Genomic DNA, 16,482 nt, shown 5'->3' with positions numbered 1-16,482 from the left:
AAAATATTTGCAAGTGAAGAAACTGACAGAGGATTAATCTCCAAAATATACAAGCAGCTCATGCAGCTCAATAACAAAAAAACAAACAACCCAATCCAAAAATGGGCAGAAGACCTAAATAGACATTCCTCCAAAGAAGATATACAGATTGCCAACAAACACATTAAAGGATGCTCAACATCACTAATCATTAGAGAAATGCAAATCAAAACTACAATGAGGTATCACCTCATAACAGTCAGAATGCATCATTAAAAAATGTACAAACAATAAATGCTGGAGAGGGTGTGGAGAAAAGGGAACCCTCTTGCACTGTTGGTGGGAATGTAAATTGATACAGCCACTATGGAGAGCAGTATGGAAGTTCCTTAAAAAACTAAAAATAGAACTGCCATATGGCCCAGCAATCCCACTACTGCGCATATACCCTGAGAAAACCATAATTCAAAAAGTCATGTACCACAGTGTTCATTGCAGCTCTATTTACAATAGCCAGGACATGGAAGCAATCTAAGTATCCATCAACAGAACAGATGCATGGTTAAAGAAGATGTGGCATATATATATATGGGATATTACTCAGCCATAAAAAGAAACGAAATTGAGTTATTTGTAGTGAGGTGGAAGGACCTAGAGTCTGTCATACAGAGTGAAGTAAGAAAGAGAAAAACAAATACCGTATACTAACACGTATATATGGAATCTAAAAAGAAGAAATGGTTCTGATGAATCTAAGGGCAAGAAAGGAATAAAGACACAGACCTTGAAAATGGACTGGAGGACACGGGGAGGGGCAAGGGTAAGCTGGGACGAAGTGAGAGAGTAGCATTGACATATATACACTACGAAATGTAAAATAGATAGCTAGTGGGAAACAGCTGCATGGCACAGGGAGATCAGCTCTGTGCTTTGCGACCACCTAGAGGGGTGGGATAAGGAGGGTGGGAGGGAGATGCAAGAGGGAGGGGATGTGGGGATATATGTATGCATATGCTGATTCACTTTGTTGTACAGCAGAAACTAACATAACACTGTAAAGCAATTATACTCCAATAAAGATGTTAAAAAAAGAAAGAAACATTATTTTAAAACTAATATTAAAATGCCTGAGTGACATGTGGTCTGCTGTATTTACTTGCATGTTTTAAAGAAAAGAATAACATCAAATTCTATTAGTGTCGTTATATTGTGCTCAAAATATGTATGTATTTTATGCTAAGTTCATAGTCTTTGATGCAAAAACATTAATGACTATGTGATACATGTGAATATTTATGACTATAAAGCAAATAAGCTAATGATAGTGATATATTGATAATGTCGAAGTTTAGATTTTATCTTTGTTAATGCAGTAGCCCTATGAGGTGTAAGTACTATCATTATCTCTGTTTTACAGATAAGTAAACTGAGGCACACACAATACATATTTGCTCAATGTCACACAGCTGATAAGCGGTAGAGCTGGTACATAAATTTAAATAAAGTGACTCAGAAACCCCTGCTCCCTACTGACATGCTATGCAGTACCTCATATATATGAGGAAAACATATATAAGAAAAGATGCTTTGTGCAGGATTTACTTTAGCTAAATTTTTCAACAGTGTCATTATTCATCATTTAAGATTAGAAATGCTCTTATTGCAGAATTAATCTGGAAAAAATGAAAAGCATTGGTATTACTGATGATTAGAGAGAGTCCTGAGGTCAAATAAAGGCTAAAGATTTACAAAATTCGATGAAGTCTGAGATTTCAGATACCCCATGGTAAGAAATGGTTTCACATACTTCTTAATCACTATTTGTAAGCTAAAATGTCCCATGTGATTTGGTTTATTTTTTAGAAGTGGCTCTGAAGATATCAAGTATGTTAAGTCTGCTCTGATTTATAGAGACTTTTTACTCCTGTATTCAATAACACCCTTAGCAATTTGGGGGGACATCATAAAATTTGGTATAACCGTGACGATTATCTTCAGCAATTGCAGCAGAAATTTTATAATTACATTGATCCTGTCAGGTAAGAGAAACAACAATAACCACAGAGAGTAAACTTCATCAGTTCCTTTCTGTAAAACAAGAGCTTTGTTTTTCTTCACACCTCTGTTTTGTGTCCTGATTAACCTTACTTTTCTGGCTCTATTTATCTTTAATTAACATGCATCCTTTCATAGTGAAATGTTTTAAATTTTGATCCTATACATTCAGAAATCATTATAATTCGTAAACTGAACGAAAAATTGCCTTTGGCATAAATACAGAGAGAGTGGAAAGCTTAGCTAAACAACTTAACCCACACCCAACCAGCCTCTGCAGGGTTTTTGTTACCTAATTTGCAAAATCCACTGTAGCTTATTCTATGCACACAGCTGTAGAGTGATAGAAAGCTTTTTCCATTTTCCAGCAAAGTACTGTACACGCAGCAGCATGTTCATAAAACAAAGCAGCTTCTTGCCAGTTAATCAAGATTCTCCAGCTTCCCCTTGCTTGTCAAGTGTGTCTGGACCTCTGAGGGCTTTCCTAGACATCTTCGCCCAGGTCCATCTGGAACTGTACGTTCCTCTATGATTACAAATAGCAAAACTGAGTATTCCAGAAATATTTCCTCTAATCTTTATTTGTCTCATGTGCCCTGTGCTAGAATCTCTGTTCATCTGTATCCATTTACTAGTAACTTGCTCCTGTCAGTAGATAAATTAGTTGGTTTTCTTGTCTATAACTGGCTGAAAAAGCCCAGCATGGGATCCTCCACCCCAGCCCCATCCATCTGTTCACCATATCCCATGACCACATGTCCCAAACTTTTCCTCTCCCATAGCTGATGTGGCTACTCTACGCTTCCAAGAACTTACATAATGATAAAACTTAGAACATTTACAAGTTGTCAGGGAACATGCACTCACCCACAAATAATAATCTTTTTTTCATGTTTTTTTCAAAAATAAACTTTCCTTTTTCTCTTTTAAACTTCATGGTTTATTTCAGTTGAATTGAAAACAGTCTCCAAAATTTTTTTTTTCACAACTGGAATTGGAGGTTGGTGAAAGGAAGTGGTAAATATAGTTTCGAAAGGAATGTTCTGTTAACAAACTCAGATATTATTTTGTGAGCCATGGGAAACCATCATTTTGTTGTTTTAACATGGAGTGAAATGATGAGAGCTATGGTTTAGAAATAGTAATCTGACTACTGTGTTTTGGATGGATTAAAGAGAAAAGAACAGGGTCATGAAAGCCAGTTATTGCTGTAGGATCAATCTGGGTGAGAAAGTAATGAAATCCTTAACTAAGGAAGTAGTAGTGGAAATGACTAGGAAGGAGACAATTGTCAGTAGAATTGGTAGGATTTAACAACTGAGTAAATTGGGGGAGATGGAAAGTCAAAGGTAACTGAGGTTTCAGGCTGCCTGTTGCCCCCTCTTAGTGCTAATGCTGTTATAGAAATATGGAACAACAGAAGAATATCCATTCTGCAGTTAGGGAGATAGTGAAATACCCAAGAAGAGGTATTTAACCAGGCAGTGGAAATATAGAAGTTATAAGTTTTGAAAGTCTCTTTACTGATAGTTTTTGAAAATGGATAGAATTTCTATGTGAGAGTGTGTAGTATAGAAAGATGAGTTGCATGGGGTTTTAAAATACATTCACTGAGACAAAAAGGATTGAAAGACAAGTACACAAGAGGAATAGTCATGGATGTGTGAGGGGACCCATGAGAGTACACAACCACAAAAAACCAGGGAGGAGAGCTTCATGTAGAAGGTTTATATACCTGGAGTTGATTGAGACTCTTGGATATGCAGATTAATGTTTTTACTCAAATTTGTTATGTTTTCAGTTATTATTTTTTCAAATATTTTTCTGCTCTCTTCTCTTTCTCCTCTTTTTGTGGAACTCCCACTACTTGGATGATGGCACACTTGATGTTGTCCCACAGGTCTCTGTTCTTCAGTTTGGGTAGTTTCTACCAATCTGTCACTGATTCTTTCTTGTGCCATATTAAATCTGCTATTGAGCCCTTCTAGTGAATTTTTCATTTTAGTTTTCAAATCCAGAATATATGCATTTGGTTCTTTTTCACTAATTTCTGTCACCCTACTAAGAATTTCTATTTGTTGATTCATTGCTATCATACTTTCCTTTAACTCTTAATCATAGTTTACTTCAGTTCTTTGAACTAAATAGCTGCTTTTTAGAATAAGTGTTTTGTATTTTTTGTTTGCAAGATTCAACATTTGGTGGCAATCAGAGAATGTTTTTATTGACTGCTTTATTTCCTGAATATAGGGCACACACTCTTGTTTCTTTGCACATCTCATAATCATTTTGTTGAAAACTGGACATATTAGAAGTCCAATGTTCTATCCATGGTGCCACAAAGCTCTACATAACTGGATGTATTAGACCATATATCTCAATGAGTCTGGATTCTGATTTTTTTTTTTACTTCTGAATGTTATTTTTGCTGTGGATTTTTGTTTGCTTGTTTAAGTAACTTGCCTGGGCTAAATTTATGAAAATTTTCTCCTCTGCCATTTGCGTGTGCTGATGTCTCTGCTCAGTTTAAAAAATATATAGATGTATGTATACAAATATAGAATATATGTGTATCTATATCTATGTATATATATACATATTTTAAAACTGAGCAGAGTTATATATGTATGTATATAGTGTATCTACACCCCCCCAAACACACACACACACACATACACACACACACACACACAGAGTTATTTTTATTCTAAGCCTGGTTTCCTAAGGATGTCCTTTTGTCTACAAAAGGCTGAGTGATTGGACAGAGGTTGTGTTCAACACCTTAAGCCATAAGACTTCTGTCCTCTGCCAGTGAACCTCTGTGTGTGTAGGGGAGCTCATTCAAAGTTCAGGCTGTTCCCAAGTCTGCTCCAGCTCCAGCTTTTACTTTACACTGGGCCTTTTCTTATCTCCTCTGTGCATGCACACAGCTCCAGGGTTGGCTAGGAGTGCGTGACTATCTTTGGCCCACTCTAGTCACCACATATACACAGCCAAGAATGTGCCTCAACCATGACCACAAGCTCAGACTGGCAGAGCTCTTAGCTTTCTTTGTTCACCCCCCTAAGTGAGATGATCACTTTCACTGAGAATGCTGCTGGGAGTGGTTGTCTGCCACCACTCCAGGTTGACAGAGAGCCTGCCAGTCCTCATAGCTGCCCTGCCTCTACAAAACTTCTGTCCTTACTGAGGGCAGAGTGGGAGGCAGGGGAGGAATAGGAGAGCAGGGCAGGGTGGGAGCAGCTTTAGGACAGAATGGCACAGATTCTAATTATTCTTACTCTAAGTTCAGCAGTTTTTCAAACCTAAACACTTCACAGATTGTTGTATGCCTTTGGTCAGTTTTCAGAGTGCTGCTACAATGATTGTTTTTGTCGATTTTATCTAGCTCTATGGTTGCTTTTTGGAGAGAGGATTTATCAGTCTCCTCAAGTGTTCATTACGAGAAGCTCCACACCTATTTATTGCCTTAAGAAGAATGGATTATATATTAATTCTGTTTCATGTTTACGTGAATAAAATTTTTAAAAGATTACTCTGAGCTCATAAGCTTTAAGAGATTAAGTCACCCAAATCTGTTTCATTTAAAAATTTTATAATTTACTTTTTCTCTATCTCAAAGTGATTTAATGTGTCCTAAAGAAATAGGATAATAAGAAAATTGTAAAGTGATCAGGCCATTTCAAATGCATTAATAAAAACTGTCCAAGGGGATTAGCTGAGGACTAGCATGAAGGTCAATGTAGTATCAATATACTTACTTCCTCACAGAGCAGAGACCTTCCACTCTCTAACTTCTGTGGCAATAAACTTTTTTGTTTGGCCACGCCATGCATCTTGTGGGATCTTAGTTCCCCGACCAGAGGTCGAACCCAGGCCCACTGCAGTGGAAGCACAGAGCCCTAACCACTGGACCGCCAGGGAATTCCTGGCAAAAAAACTTCTTTTAAAGAAGCATGATTATATCAGAACTCATTCTTCAGAGAAAGGAACTTGAATCTCTTTTTCATATCACAAAAGCTTTCTTGAGAGAAGCCTGGATAAGCCAATCACTTTTAGAACTTGCAGGGTCTTGACTTCTCCCACATTTTCTCAGGGAAAAGTGTTAAACAGACCATCATTAGCCCATTAATCATAAAAATATCCACTGACACAATTGTCTCCTCTTTGAGAGAGAGCAAAGAATCCAGTCAGGTCTTACACTGTATTCAATTGGTGATTATGATATTTAAAACTGTCCTTAAACAGCAAAGTATAGGGCTCTGTAAACATCAGGCAAGTCCTCACTGTTGTCATGGTATTCTCAAAGAGGAGTTATGTTCCACATGTGTATTTTCACTGAACACGTACACTACTATCAGCCTCCAAGTAAAGAAAAAAGGTAGAGCAATATCTGGGTGTTTTTCATGACTTTAGACATGATGAAGATAGACTATTTTATTTATTGTATAATGATTTTCCTGGCATATCTTCTGTTCAAAGAAAGGAAAGAAAGAAAGCCCTGAAAGTCCCACGAAACATCCCAGTCTCTGTTCTGCGTTGTATTATTTTACACAGAACTTACAGTCTTAGAAAAGAATGTTTATTCCTGTGTTAAGCTACTCAAATTGGCTAATATTACCAATGCTGTAGTTTGTTTTTACATAGTGGTTAGTAGAACATTTGCTGTGATTGAGCATGAATTTGGGGGTTTTTTTGTCTTTCTTTTTTCTTCCAAATAGTCAACATCATTAATAACTTTCCTGTAACAGAGATGTGAATGTTTTCTCCTCACTGAATCCCCAGTCTCATGAATCCACAGTCTTAGAACCCTTATTTTAACCGAATAGTCATCTGATCTCAGTTTGGCTGTTCCTTACCCAGATCTCCTGGCAGCAACAGAGTAACCCTTGCTAGTACCTGTGGGAGAAAACAGTGTGTTTTGAGTATAGTAGAAGATAAAAATAAATCTGATACTTCATATCACATTTTAAAACTTTTATTTTTTTATTTAAGAAAAGTGTTAAGTTGGTAACCTTATTAACATTTAAATTTCTAAGAACCATTTTTATAGCTGATTATAATATTATTATTCTTATTGGCTAAATATATCACAACTACGTTCTACTACAATTTTATTATAGTAATGCTTGTTCTTTATTAATAACTTCATTATTTTTACCTCCTTATGAAATAACTACATATATGCTGAAATTTTTAATGTTCCACAAAAAGAGAAAAAGAATAAGGGTTATTGACCATCTTGGATTAATTTTTCATGAATCCAGTGTCCTCAAGTATATAATTTTAGAAACAGATTTATCAATTTAATTCAAATGATCAGTCTTTGCTGATTAAAATAGTCCTCTCTGTCATCAAGGGTACTCCGATTCTAATCTCAGGGCTTTAGGGATTTGAGTTTGTAATTAGAAAGCTCCCTGGTAAGCTATGAATGAGATAAAGGTCTTGAATGTACGTCTCAACTCTGGTAGAACCTGGAGAGTTGTCTCTTACATTTTATCACACACCTTTCTAGTGACTGCAGTTCTCCTATCCCAGAGTGCTGCTTTTTAGTTTATGAGAACTTTAAGTCCCATCATTAAACCTTTACTAATTGTGTGTAACCTCCTTGGTTACAATTAGTTTCCACTGGACTGTAACCAAAGCTCATTCCAGTCTCTGCCCATCATCTGGGAAAAGTTAGTTAGAATCTCCAGACCTCAATTCTGTCCATAAATATGTAAAACAAAAGGGTCAAACTAGATGTCTAGCTGTAACATTTCATGATTTTAGGTGTTTATATATTCTTGGAATCAGTATCAATAAACAGTGGTGCCTTGATGAATGTTACTTTGTGTGAGTCAGCTATTATCTAACTACACATTATCTATCTACACATAGCTTCCTGGGCACAACCAGTTTTTTCAGACCTTACCTTACCCTGTTACTATGTCCAAGGATAAGTTCAACTAAAATGACCAGTTAGAACCATTGCTTTGCTCAATCATAAAGGTTCCCCAAACACAGGTGTGCCTCAGATGATAAAGTACCTGCCCTAGAAGAATCTCTCAATATGTACTGAATTGGCATGGGTAATTGATCCTAATTTCTAGGCTCTGCGTGGAGGCAGCTGTGCCAGTATTGGTGGTTCTGAAAGGCAAAATGACTTAAAAATCTACAGAGTCAGTGCTAGACAGGGTAGAGGTCACTAGCTTTGGAACTGGGTAGAAGGAAATTGAGAAACAAAAAGCAGGAACTTTGGGATTCTTTGAGGAGAACACTTCAAACCACCACAGCCCAGATGTTTGTGCTAAAGAAGTAAGAGGGCCAAGAAGAAAATGTTAGTCAGGTCTGGGACTTCACTCATTCCAATAACATGCCTGGAAGAGAAATCACTACCCGTTTTACAACATAACCTTAGGGCAAGTCTGGGCAAAAAAGTTGGCTTCCCAAAACTGACCTGGCTTGCCAAGCCAACCCACGCACATGCCCTACACATGGAATCTTCCTTTCTTTCCTCCTTCCTTTCCTCTGTTCTTTCTTCCTTCATCCCTTCCTCCCTCCCTCCCTCTATTCTCTTCCTTCTCCTCCCTTCTCCCTGCTCCCTCCTCTCCACTTCCTCTCCCTCCTCCTTCTCTCTTCCTTCTCTCTCCCCTTCTCCAGAATAATCTGTGGGATTGTGGAATGTGTTCGTCAGACAAGTTCATCCGGGATGATTAAGAATAAGAGAGGCATGAGTCTTGTGGTCATCATAAGTGTTTGGGCTTCCCCAACACCTTACTCATTTCCGTTATCTAAGCACTAAAACCTAGGTCTTTACTAATTTATGGTTCAAGTATACATATAAGTAAATGTGTTTGTGTGTATGTGTGTACATGGAAGTGTATATCTCTGTGGGTTTGTCTTTGTATAAACACTGATGGATATTTTCACAAATGACCTGACAATGACCTTTAATTTGTGTTTAAGCAGAAGGAACTTTATGTTCTACTTTTCCTCTTGAGAAATGGAAAGACTACTTAAGGGTGTGTGTGTGGCGGGGTGTCGAATCATGTGTGTGAGTGTGTGTTAGGTAATATTTAATGGAAAATTTGGGGATATTTTCCTTTGTAGTAGTACAAATTAACCTGTTTATGTCATGGATAGTTACTCTGAATAAATATCTTTCTTCATGGAGGCCTTCTTAATTTCCAGAAAATCTTATAAATGTTTATCAGTAAAATCTTTAAATAGACTTTGTTTCATTAATAGTAATAGCTACCTTTGAGCATTTACTCTGTCTGGCATTGTGTCCAACACTTTACATTCATCCTTATAACCTTGCAAGATGGGCATTAATATCCCCAGAAAACTGAGATTTGGGGGTGCTAAGTAATTTTCCTGAGCTTATAGAGCAAATAAATTGTACAGCTGTTACTTGAACATAGATCTGATTGTCTCTATCCATAGGACACTTGCCGTTGTGATATAGAGGGACTCAGGTAGATGTGGGGCTTATTTTATAATTTTTCTCCTTTGATGAGAGCTTCTCTATCAAGATGTTTGTTTTTTCTGAGCTTTAATGGCTAATGTAAAATAATTTGATAATTATTATTTTAAGTTTAAAAAGTCTTAGAGTCAATCTAAACATAGTGATACGTTTTCTTAGATTCTTAGAAAAGGTTTTAGAGTATATGGAAGCAGCCTTCAGTTACTGAATCATAGTGGTTATCTGCTTTTAAAAAGTGATGTAATGTCATTTTCTAGAATGTAGACTTCAGATAGCTTTTAAATATACACCTATATTTACAGCAATATGTAGAGGTAATATTTTCTGATATATAGTCCTTCTCTTAAAAAGAATGAATATAATATTTAGTGCAGTCTACACAGGAACAGTCTTCCTCATATTTGTCCTTGAGAAGTGAGGTAAGGATTGGAGATTCATTAAGTAAATGTTAACCTAGACTATATAAATTTAATTATCAAAATCCCTTTTTTAAAAAACTAAGGAGATTGGAAAACTTTTTTATTTCCAACCAATGAGTAAATTTTTATGTATTGATTGAAAGCATTTTGCGTGCTATGTGCTGCTTTGGTCTTAGACAACATAACCTCATGTAGACCTTACAGCTGCTGTGCAGGCCAGTTTTCATTCTCAAGTCAGGCTCTTTCAGTTGCAAGAAACAGAGTGGCCACTCATTGCTATCTCAAAAGGGGTAACTTATTTTAAGAGAGAGTGGATGGAAGGTTTGCACAATAAGGGAACCATGAAGCGTATGGAATTGCTGTACAATAAGGCCTTACAAGAACTTCAGTTAGAACTCTGTCAGAATGGGAAGCAGCTCAAGAAACTCACTCTTTCCACCTCAGGAAGGATAATATTTTTCTGGCATTAATTCTTTTTTAAATGTTTGGTATCATTCACCCGTAAAACCAGCTGGTCCTGGGCTTTTCTTTGTTGGGAGGTTTTTGATTACTGATTCAAACTCCATACTCATTAATTTGTTCAGATTTCTATATCTTCATGCTTCAGTTTTGGTAGGTTTTATGTTTCTAGGAATTTACCTATTTCTTCTAGGTTATCCAGTTTGGGGGCATGTAATTGTTCACAGTAGTCTCTTACGATCCTTTATATTTCTGTAGTATCAATTGTAATGTCTCCTATTTCAGTTCTGATTTAATCCTTTAAGTCTCTCTCTCTCTCTCTCTCTTCAGTTAGTCTACTTTCTTAGACTGCTTTCTTAGTTTAGTTTTTAGTCTAGTTTGTCCATCTTATCTTTTCAAAAATTCAATCTATTTCATTGATCTTTTCTATTGTTTTTCTATTCTTTACTTATTTCTGCTCTGACCATTGGTTATTTCCTTCCTTCTGCTAAAATTGGGCTTAGTTTGTTCTTTTTTTCCTAGTTCCTGGAGGTACAAAGTTAGCTTGTTTATTTGAGATTTTTTTCTTTTTTCTTAATATAGGTTAGAACTGCCTTTTCAGCATTCCTTAGGTTTTGATATGTTGTGTTTCAATTTTAGTTTGTTTCAAGATATTTTTAAAATTCTCTTGATTTTTTTCTTTGACACATTGGTTGTTCAAGGGTGTTTTGATTAATTTCCACATATTTGTGAATTTCTAACTTTCCTCCTGTTATTCATATCTAATTTCATACCGTGCGTGTCAGGAAAGATACTTGGTATGATTTTGAAATTTGAAATTTCAAAAATTTTCAAATTTCTTAAATTTGCTAAGACTTGTTTTGTGACTTATCATGTGATTTATCCTGGAGAATGTTCTGTGTGCACTTGAGAAATGCATTCTGGTGCTGTTGGATGTAGTGTTCTGTATATATCTATTAAGTCTATTTGCCCTAAAATATGTTTCACATCCAGTGTTTCCTGGTTGATTTTCTACCTGCATGATCTATGCATTGTTGAATGTGTGGTAAAGTCCCCTACTATTATTGTATTGTCTATTTCTCCTGTCAGGTCTGTTAGTATTTGCTTAATATATTTAGGTGCTCCAATGTTGGGTGCATATGCATTTATAACTGTTATACCTTCTTGATGATTTGACCCCTTTATCATTATATAATGACCTTCTTTGTCTCTTGTTATCATGTTTGTCTTGAAGTCTATTTTGTGTGATATAAATATAGCTATCCTTGCTTTCTTTTGGTTTCCATTTACATGAGATATATTTTTTCATTCTTTCACTTTGAGCCTATGTGTGTTAAAAAGCTGAAGTGAGTCTTCCGTAAGCAAGATGTTGGGTCTTGTTTTTTTAATCCATTAATGTCTTTTGATTGGAGAATTCATTCCATTTATAGTTAGAGTAATTACTGATAGGTAAAGACTTACTAATGCCATCTTATTAACTGTTTTCTAGTTCCCTGTTCATTGCTTCCTCTTTTGCTACCTTCCTTTATGAATTGACAATTTTCCATAATGGTATGCTTTGATACTCTTCTCCTTACCTTTTGTGAATCTACTATAAGTTTTTGCTCTGTGGTTACCATAAGGCTTACATAAAACAGCTTATAGATATAACAGTCTATTTTATGCTAATAACAACTTAACATTTATTGCATAGAACAACTCTACCCTTTTATTCCACCCTTTTATGTTTTTGATATTATAGGTTACCTATAATAGAAATTACTTTTATATTGTGTATCCACTTGTTTCAGCATTTCTTTCAAGTGGTTATAAACTCTCAGCATTTCTTGCAAGTGGAGATAAACTCCCTCAGCTTTTGTTTGTTAGGAAAAGTCTTTACCTTGCCTTCATTTCTAAAGGACAGCTTTGTTGGGTAAAGTATTCTTGGTTGGCAATTTCTTTCTTTCAGCACTTTGAATATATCTTCCATTTCTCCCCGGTCTGCAAGATCTCTGCTAAGAAATCTTCTAATAGCCTTATGGGGGTTCCCTTATATGAGAGAAAATTTTTTTTCCTAGCTGAGCTTTTAAAATCTCTCTTTGTCTTTGATTTTAGATGGTTAAAATGTGTCTTGGAGAAGATCATTTTAGATTGAAATTTTGGTGTGAACTATTAGCTTCATGAACTTAGATGTCCAAATCTCTCCCCAGGTTTGGGAAGTTCTCAGTCATTATTTCTTTAAATAAGCTTTCTACCCCTTTCTCCCTCTCTTCTCTTTCTGGGACTCCAATGATATGAACGTTGTTTCTTGGAATGGTGTCCTATAAATCTCATAGGCTTTCTTCATTCCTATTTATTCTTTTTTTTTTTTTTTTTTTGCGGTACGTGGGCCTCTCACTGTTGTGGCCTCTCTCGTTGCGGAGCACAGGCTCCGGACGCGCAGGCTCAGCGGCCACGGCTCATGGACCCAGCCGCTCTGCGGCATTTGGGATCCTCCCGGATTGGGGCATGAACCCGTGTCCCCTGCATCGGCAGGTGGACTCTACACCACTGCGCCACCAGGGAAGCCCCTATTTATTCTTTTTTCTTTTTCTCCTGAGATTGAATAATTTCAGTTGATCTGTCTTCTAACTCATTGATTCTCTCTTCTTTTCAATCAAGGCTGCTGTAAAGTTCTCTCTCCAGTTCTTCAGTTCAATCATTGTATTCTTCAGCTCCAAAGCCTCTGTTTGGTTCTTTTTTATCTTTCTATTTCTCTGTTGAACTTCTCATTTTGTTCTTGTATTGTTTTCCTGATATTGTTAAATTGTTTATTTGTGTTGCCTTATAGTGCTCTGAGCGTCCGTAGGATAATTATTTTGAATTCTTTGTTGGGCAATCCCTGGATCTCCATTTCGTTGGGGCCAGTTATTAGAGCTTTTACTGTATTCCTTTGGTGAAGTCATGTTTCCCTAATTCTTTGCATCCCCTGTAGCCTCAGGTAGGTGTCTGTGTTTGAAGAAGGGCTGACTTTATCTGTGTTTTATGGGCTGACTTCATTAAGGGAAGACTTTCACCTATGGGTGGGGGCACACTGAAGTGTACTCTGGCCCCAGGTCTAGTGGTACAGGGTGCCAAGCGTGAGGGTATGTAGCAGCACTGGGTTCTTAGGGGGAGATGATGTCTCTTTGCCTCAGGCTGCTGGGGTCCACATCACTGACAATGGTGTGGTGCTTGGTGAGTACTGCAGGAGGTCCACAGTGGCTGCAAGGGCTATTGGGGTCCTCAGTGGTACTTCTAGGTCCAGTGGCTAGGGACCAGGGCAGGCAGCAGTGGCGGCTGGAACTGGTGGTGTGCACACACTCAGCTGTGGGGGCCAGCTGCAGGTACCTGTGTAGTGGTAAGGGTTGGCTGCAAACACACACGTAGTGTAGTGGTGGGGGCCAGGAGCCAATGACAGGTTCACTGGAATCTGCAGGGTCCCTGGCTGTTAGCATGTTCGTCTGTGTCTCCAAATCTCCCCCTAGGTATGCACCCTTCAGGAGGTTTGTGATGGGCATCAGGCCAGTGGGTGAAAGTGCATGGCTGGAGGGGCTAGAATTGAATGTGCACATGGCAGTGGGGGCAGCTGTGGGAGTCTTGTACTCACGAGTTGCAGAGGCCTAGGCTGGTTGCTGGTGTCCTTCTGGGCTCTGGTCGGGGTGGGGGAGGGGAGGTAGTAGGGAGGGACTCAGGTGACTGGCGTCAATGAATGAGAACACCTTTCATCTGTTGGGTGAAAGCTAGTGAAATCTGCAGGGGGTCTGTTGTGACTGTGCTGGCCATTAGTTTCTTCAGTGGCAAAATCAGCTGGGTTTGTCTGCATATCAGGTCTCTGTAACTGCAATTGCTCCTACTGCATAGCTGCTGTTGGTAGCCCCTGCTTTTTTTCCTTGTTCCTAGCTGTCTCTGTGTGTCTCAACTTTGCTTGTCTAGGTAGGGGGAACCGAAGTGGGACCTTTGTGTAGTGTTCCAAAAGGCTGGGTAAGCGTGTTGCTCACCCAGCTGTTCCTTTCCTGACAAAGGGAACTCCTTCTAGCTGGGAAGTTCACTCTTGGTGCTGAGCAATGCCAGCCAGGGGATGGGATGATAACAGGCAAAATGAAGCTGTCTTCATTCTCTTCTGGTGCTGTTATTCTTAGGTGTTTCATTCTACTGTGCTGTTAGGGTTTCTTAAGTGGACTCCAGAGCTCTCCCAGAGCTGTTTTTGTTTGTGGATAGCTGTCTAATTGTTGATTTTTGTGGTGGGATGGAGGCTGTATTCTCCAACATCACCATTTTGGTCTCACCTATTATTTTTTGGCTGATACTTTTAAATTATCTGCTCCAGTTAGGCCACAGATACCGTCATCTATTGATGCACTTGAGACCCCTTTGCTTTTCCTTTGGAATAACATTAGCTAGGGCTCATTCAACCTAATTTCAACTCGTATGTTTTCTGAAAATTCCCTAGTAGCCTCCTTTGTCCATGCTTAAATGATTTTGGAAGTCAAGAAGGGAGACTTCTAATACGTATACCCATTTTTTTTTCTGTCAGTAAAATGGAAGTATTATGGGACTCTTCACTTTGATAAGTTCTCCCAACTACTCTATTATCACTCAGTTGAACACATATGAAGGTGATAATGTCTTAGATTGAGGGCAACCAGTCTACAAACAAATGTTAAGTGGCTCAAAAATAGATCTATAACCACAGCTGCAGCTCCATCAAGTCACCAGCTGGACATGTCCTGGGAGAATAGAATCTGGCTTCCTTTGTTTTGCAACATCAGCTCACTGTTGTTTGTTTTTTGTTTTTAATACATTTTAACTTGAAAAAGTTAAATTGCCCTCAATAACTGAAAGCACCCCATGCTGTCAGGATTAGTGTTGAAATCTTCCAGCTCACATAGGAGACAGAAGATAGTCCTCATGCCCACTCTCTGGAGAGTCTCTGGAGGGGCCGCTAACCACATGATCACTGCTTCCCTTATTCCACCTACCTCTGAACAGCATGAAGCCTCAGTTAGGTCAGTGAAGAGGTTTTAAACACTGCTCTGCAGACTGGAATGTACTGGTTGCACATCAGGTTTATCTAGGGAGATTTTTAAAGATATGACCCATGCTCAAGGAATGGGATGGGCTCAGAAATATTTTTTTAAGTTCCTCTAGTAATCTTGGTGAATAGCCAGGCTTTGGAATCATGACTCAGAGCATCAAAGAGAAATGTAAAAATAAATAAATAAATAAATAAAAGAGAAATGTAGCTCCTTTCCTTTCTGTCTTGTAAAATTTACACTACTGTCTATAGCTGTGCTGTCCAAAATGGTAGATGGCAGCTACTCCCAACATGGGGCTATTGAGCGCTTGAAGTTACACGGCTACTTGAGATTTCAAAGGCGTGTTGAAATAACAGAATTTCGGACATATTGGGTTAAGTAAAAATTTTGTAAAACCTTATTTCACCTGTTTCTTTTCATATATTTTGATGTAGTTACTAAACATTTAAAATTACATATGTGACTTGCATTAGATTTCTTCTGGACTGTCCTTATCTGGAAGGCATCTGTACCACAGCTCAGGAATTTTGAGTCATACAAGGAATCTTGTAGATGATACAACCTTTCATTTCATAAATGAGGATACAGGCACCAAGGCGGCTGCTGCGACTTATTCAGGTCCCTGACTTGGTGGTAGAGCCAGGATGTACATAACTGGATCTCCATTGAGCGGTAGCTTTTCCCGCCCATGCTGCCTGTGTTTGGCTGCAGTTGCCACACTGAGTGTTTCCGGGTTCCTACAATACTGGGGCATGAAAAGGCTTACTACCCTCAGCCCTTGCTGCAGTCTCTGCTCACCAGATCCTCTCTGCATAGCTGGTACTTCCAAATTCATTACTAAAAAGCCATATATGGGCCTTAAGTCAATGTCTCCCCTTTTCATCATCTCACATTAATTACTAGCTTTGACTCCTCAGGGAGCTGTGGTTTCAGTATAGTCTTGATATCTTTCCAAAGCATGGCTGGGAAAAATAAAAGCAAAAAACCCAAACCAACAACAACAACAAAGAAACAAACCCTTCTAACTAATTGAGAAGTGCGAACCTTTGAAATTCATTAATAATTT

Source organism: Phocoena sinus, chromosome 12 (assembly GCF_008692025.1).
Source record: "Phocoena sinus isolate mPhoSin1 chromosome 12, mPhoSin1.pri, whole genome shotgun sequence".
Classification (NCBI taxonomy): domain Eukaryota; kingdom Metazoa; phylum Chordata; class Mammalia; order Artiodactyla; family Phocoenidae; genus Phocoena; species Phocoena sinus.
The sequence above is the reverse complement of the archived record's forward strand: the minus strand, read 5'-3'. Positions refer to the sequence as shown.